Below are 6,000 nucleotides of genomic sequence, written 5' to 3'. Positions count from 1 at the left end.
TCACTCCTCAGCCTAACCCACCCTCTCCCTGGCTTCTCCTGTTTCTCCCCCAGCCCCAGAAAGCCAGAGCCCACACTCCCAATTAGCGGCCCGGACTTCCCCCCATCAGGGTCTCCACAAGCCCATTCCCAGGTGAATGAAAGACCAGGCAGTTCCCTAGCAAAGTGTTCATTTCCTAGCTACCCGAGCGCAGGAAATCGCCCACACTGGCCTCCCGGCATCTTTACTCCCCTCCTCACGTTTACACAAAGGACAAAAATAAGCTTCAGCCCCTCTCAGTCGGGCCCGGAGCCACTGATCCAAAAGGGACCCAGCAGGTTCCACGTGGAGGGTGGAGAGCGGAGGAGAGGGCTGCGACGACCCCCACGCCAGGACCGGGCACAGCGCGAGGGGCCCCTTTCCTGCGGTCAGCGAACACCCACCTCCCACCCCCGCCGCCAAGCTGGGTGCAGAGGGCAGGACGGGGCACGGCTGCAGCCCGGCTCTGCGGGCCTCTCCGGGCACCAGGCGCCAGGCCCAGGTGGCAGAGGCCAGGACCTCATCGGCGACGGCGCGCGGCCACGACCCATCCCCTTCTCCTCCCCCTTCCCTCCCGATCCTTTTTTCTCCGGTCCGCTCCCCTCCTCCTCCTCCTCCTCTCTCGCCGAAGGGTCCCCGCCCCGCGGCCCGGCAGCCAATCGGAGCCGGGATCCCGCCCTGGGCCGCAGCGCTGGTGGCGCCCCTAAGCTGCACGGAGAGCTGGGCCCGGCGTCAGGTAAGGCGCATGGGGGCGGGGGTCGCGTGCGGCTTTCACAAAGCGCCCGGGCTGGAGCTTAGACACCGGCGCCCGCCCCGCCGTCCCGGGCCCGCGGCCACCGGAGCCCCGAACGCAGCCCAGGCGTCGCCTGCCCTACCTGCCCTGCCTGGGCCGGGCGCGAGGACGCGGTCGGGAGGCCCCGCGGGCCGGGGACCGTGACGTGCCCTCCCGGTGCGGGGCTTTCTCAAACGAACAAAAAGACAAGTCAAAAAATTAAATCTACATTTCATTTAAGACTGTTTATGGTTTCGACTTTCATGTAGACATTAGTGGGCTGGGTCAGCGTCCGGGTACCGGGTAGTCCGGGCGGCCGAGCGGTTCGATCGGGGCATCTCCGACGCGGGGACCGTGAGCTCCGCGCGGGACTAGCCCGAGAGGCCGGGTCGGGGTCTGCTCCGCAGATGCGAACCCGCGACGCTGCGCAGGTCACTTAGCCCCTGTTCGCCGCACTTTCCTCTTTGGAAACTGGGAAATATCACTTGGTTCACGGACGTTGTTGTGAGGATTACAGGAGTTCATGTTCTGTAAAGTTTATGAACTGCTCAAAAATATGGCTAATAATGTTTATTTATATCTTACTTAAATCCAAAAAAAAAAAAAAAAGGATCTGAGGCATCATACTTATATACCGTTTTGGAACCTGATATTTTTTCACTTGACATTATATGATAAAAGTTTTCTATCATATACCTCTATGCGATCTTCCGCACGTTAACTAACTTTTTGGGGCCTTAGTTTTCTCATCTGTAAAAGTGAGAATAATCAAGCATTGGCTTACTTGGTAGGGTGGTTGTGAAGAATAAATGACTCAGTAAACATAAATAGCTTACAACAGAGTTTTCAGCATGGAGAGTATTCAGTAAATTTTAGCTATCATCATCAGCTACGAAACAAGCAATACTATGCTGAAAGTTTTTTCTCCATAATTTACATAATTTCCCATAGTATTATTTGCAAGAAGCTATTGAAATTATTGAAATAAAGGTATTGATATATTGCTAATTTTTTCCCAAAAAATTGTATTGGTTATTCTGTTATAGCAACAGAAGAAAAGAAAGAAAAAAGATTGTATTGATAATTATGCAGATTCTTTCCTTACAATTATGCATTCCAGAAAAGCACAAACTGAAGTCAAATGGTAGATGGACCAAGTGTTATAAGGAAGATTCTGTAGCCAGAGAGCTAAAAGCATATGAAAGTCTCTCTAATTATACTTGAACTTTTAGGAGGAGTTGTCAGTATTTTTCCTGGTATTTCATACATGTTCTTTATTTTTGTGTTCATTGTACCCCCTGCTCATCCAGTTAGCATCTGGTTAAAGTCAAAGATTTTCCACTTTGGGCCACATCTATTAATTTTCATCTTTGTTCTAATTGTATTTAGTATTTGATCTACGCTGCTTATCAGTCCCAATCATTTTTATAAAAGAAATGTAAAATCTGGTAACATGCTCAAATTACATGAGCTTCTGTGTAGAGGCAACACTGCACCTGAACTGTGGACTGGCAGGGGGTCCCATCCTGTAGGAGCAGGAGCTATGGAGGCATTTTCATTCCTGATTCTCCTTGGCGTATCCAGGACTCTGGTTACATGATCATAAATATCAGTATTAACAAGTTCCTTTTTGCCATACAGATTTTAGAAACAAGCTGATATTATCCATATATTTTGGAATTTGAAAAAGAAAAGACACTTCACTATTCAGCAGAGAAATGCCTTATTGTCCCTTCAAATTAAGCTTTAATCAAATAACAGTATCAGTTTGGAAACTTTTCATTTATGAACACTGTATACTTTTTCATTTATGAAAAAAAACCAACTGAATATAGTGATTTTGTGACATGGGAGCTGCATTTTTGAGAATGTTCTTTCAGTCTTTGAGCTGTAAGCAGATGAGCAGCTCTGTGAGCTGCTGGCTCTGCCTTACAGTCCAAAACTAAGGTTGAGCTCCCAGGGACAGGGTTATGTATATACAGAGATTTCAAAAGTACTGATACCCCGAATTTTTCCACAAAGGAATTAAGGTAGTTCACCAGAAAATCACATGGAATAGTAACAAATAAATACAACCCGGAATTGGGAGCAGAGAAAATATAAAGAACAGGAAATAATTCCAGGGGAAAAAAAGAATAAAGTGTTTGAGTGCTGTCCTATAGAACTTTCTGTGATGGTGGAAATGTGCTATAATTCATTTATATTTAAATAGCCCCATGCGTCTAATGGCTCTCCAATAGGACAGTAGAGTTCCAATTGGTTTTGTAGTTGAATCCCAAATTTGTCTCTAGAAAGGTAAACTTGGCCAGTCACATGATTCTTGTCATTTGAAAGTAAAACATACTTAGCGACTTCATTCATTCATTCATTCATTGATCCCTCAAATATTAATGGCTTCGAAGGAAGCAGAGCCTTTCCTGATACTCAGCTGTAAGGACGGTTTTCGGTGGACTTCATTATCAGAGCACCTATCCTATGGAAGTCTGTTCAGTTAAGAATTGGAGCTAGGGGGCATGGAGTCAGTGAATATGGCATAATTTGTAAATTTTTTATAGAATTTTGAATAATTATACTAACCTTTATAGAAAAATTTAAAGTATATAAATGAGTAAAAAGAAACTAAATCACTAAACATTCCACCACTCAGCAACATGTTGTCCCATGTAGCCATTATATTTTCCTTGGCAGGTCCCAAAACATACAACTCCCTCCACGGAAGGAAAGTCCGTTTACCCTTGGACCTTTTAGGCCAGTAGCTGGCCCCACCCGATAAGGTCACCCTCTCCCTAATCCTTCCCCATACTTCTGGCCTTGGGACAATGATTGTAGGTAGTTGAGAGGGCCTTTCAGGAGGAAAGAGAGGAAGGTCACAACTGTAGTTCATTCTGCATGATGAGTAATCCAGGTTTTCTCAACCTTGACATTTTGGGCTGGGTAACTCTTTGTTTTGTGTATTTGAGGGGTGGGGGTGGTGTCCTGTGCATTATAGGATGTTTTGCAACATCCCTGGCCTCTACCCACTAGATGCCAGTGGCACACTCTCCCTTGCCCCCAGCATGACAATCAGAAATGTCAATGAGAACCGCTGGGTTAGTGGAAATCATGAAGTTATTGCTCATGTGCTCTAAAGAGTTTCGAATTCCAACGTGTGTATGGGGGAGAGACTGAAATCAAAAGGGAGGCGTAATGTAAGCTAAGGAAGCTGTGCCGTTCATTTACTGTGAGATTTGGGTGGGCAAGTACATCCGTTAGGATCCTGACAGGAAAAAGCATAAAAATGAAAGGAATTTTTGTGAGGACTCTTGAGAGAAGAGTGGGCAGGATTGGAGGAACCAACAAATAATAGGGAGGCACCCAGGGAAGAGCTTCAGGAGGGCAAGAGCCCCACTGCTCTGGGGGGGCAGGGGCTGGAGCACTGGAAGAGGGGCTGCCCCCTCCATGGCTGCTGTGGCCATCACAGAGTGCAGCCACTGCCAGAGCAGCCGCCTGTGGGCCCAGGCAGGTGTGGCCCAGGTACCCTGGGCTCGCTCTCTATCCGTTGCCTGCTTACCCCTCCACTGGCCAAACCCAAGCGGAAGCTGAAGGGTGAAGGCGCACAGCCAGCCAGGACTCAGAGGACCCAGGACAGGGCAGGGGGAGGGGTGGGACAAGAACCACTATCAGCAAGGGAGCCAATGTCTCAATGTCTCTGGGCTTCTGCAGAATGAAGGTTTGGGGGCTCCACTTCTTAGGGATATTGTGGAAATAAAAGGCAATAGACAAAAAATGTTTTTGAAAAATAAAGCACATACCGTACACATGTAGACCACTGCTGCTTTTGACCTCTGGCTCCATCTCATTCAGTGATGTCCAGTCATTCTGGTTTTTAGGTACTGTAGCATTTCTTTAAGTTTTTCTGTCCTCCCTATATTAACTCATTTATGCTGTTTCATGTACTAAAACAAATATTTGCTGGTGCCTGAGTAAATAGTTGGATATTTCATATACCTTGCACTTATACATAATGATCATAGATTTTTCTTGTAGCTTGTTCCCCCACCTCTTTTTTTTTTTTTTTTTTGAGACAGGATCTCGATCTGTTCCTGAGCTAGAGTGCAGTACCATCATAGCTCACTGCAATCTCTAAATCCTGGGCTCAAGCAATCCTCCTGCCTCAGCCTCCCAACTAGCTGGGACCACAGGTATGCACCACCGTGCCCGGCTAATTTTTTCTATATATTTTTTTTAGTTGTCCAGCTAATTTCTTTCTATTCTTAGTAGAGACTGGGTCTTGCTCTTGCTCAGGCTGGTCTCGAACTCCTGACCTTGAGCGATCCTCCCACCTCGGCCTCCCAGGGTGCTAGGATTACAGGTGTGAGCCACCACACCCGGTCCATACCTGGCTAATTTTAGAATGTTTTGTAGAGATGAAGTCTTGCTATGGTTGCTCAGGCTGGTCTCAAACTCCTGAGGTCAAACAATCCTCCCCTCTTGGCCTCCCAAAGTGCTGAGATTACAGGCATGAGCCACCATGCCTGGCCTGTTTTCCTTTTTCTATCACAGAAACCATGTCAAGAAACCTCAGAGGCCGGGTGCAATGGCTCACACCTGTAATCCTAGCACTCTGGGAGGCCAAGGCGGGAGGATCGGTTGAGGTCAGGAATTGGAGACCAGCCTGAGCAAGAGCAGGACCCCGTCTCTACTAAAAAATAGAAAGAAATTAACTGGACAACTAAAAATATATAGAAAAAATTAGCCGGGCATGGTGGCGCATGCCTGTAGTCCCAGGTACTCAGAAGGCTGAGGCAGGAGGATCACTTGAGCCCAAGAGTTTGAGGTTGCTGTGAGCTAGGCTGACGCCAGGCACTCTAGCCCTGGGCAACAGAATGAGACTCTGTCTCAAAAAAAAAAGAAAGAAAGAAAGAAACCTCAGAGTTTGCAAAGGACTTAAAAAGTTTCTCCCCTGAAATCTGAGAATTTGCAGCCCCTTAAAAAATGCACAGGAAAACAAAACAGTGAAAGAGCGTGATATGCTCAGTGTAGAGAGTAAAATGCATGTAATTAGTATCAAGGACATAACACATTGTGAAATCTTGCTTGTAAAAACTCCTGATTTATCTGCTGAGAAAAGAAAATATGTTCTCTCTAGAGATCTTTAAAAGAATAATTATTGAGCTTTTAAAATGTTAGCAACAAAAGTTCGATCTACACATATTTTGCCTGTGTGGCAT

General features: G+C 46.5%; 1 protein-coding gene across 4 annotated transcripts in view; it reads left to right on the top strand.

Moving 5' to 3' along the window:
- The first annotated feature begins 673 nt into the window (after window positions 1–673).
- Window positions 674–6,000, top strand: part of BLVRA (biliverdin reductase A) — a 40,136-nt gene continuing 34,809 nt past the window's right edge. The window contains exons 1-2 of one of the 4 annotated variants that reach the window (XM_069461290.1): window positions 684–754; window positions 4,858–4,971. The gene's annotated coding sequence lies outside the window, so the exon portion shown is untranslated. Of the gene's footprint in view, window positions 755–4,853; window positions 4,972–6,000 lie in introns of all 4 variants that reach the window. The other 3 variants (XM_069461289.1, XM_069461288.1, XM_069461292.1) reach the window with 3 other exon arrangements.

This window comes from Eulemur rufifrons, chromosome 29, assembly GCF_041146395.1.
Source record: "Eulemur rufifrons isolate Redbay chromosome 29, OSU_ERuf_1, whole genome shotgun sequence".
Lineage (NCBI taxonomy): Eukaryota > Metazoa > Chordata > Mammalia > Primates > Lemuridae > Eulemur > Eulemur rufifrons.
This window is presented reverse-complemented; position numbering and strand designations above follow the sequence as displayed.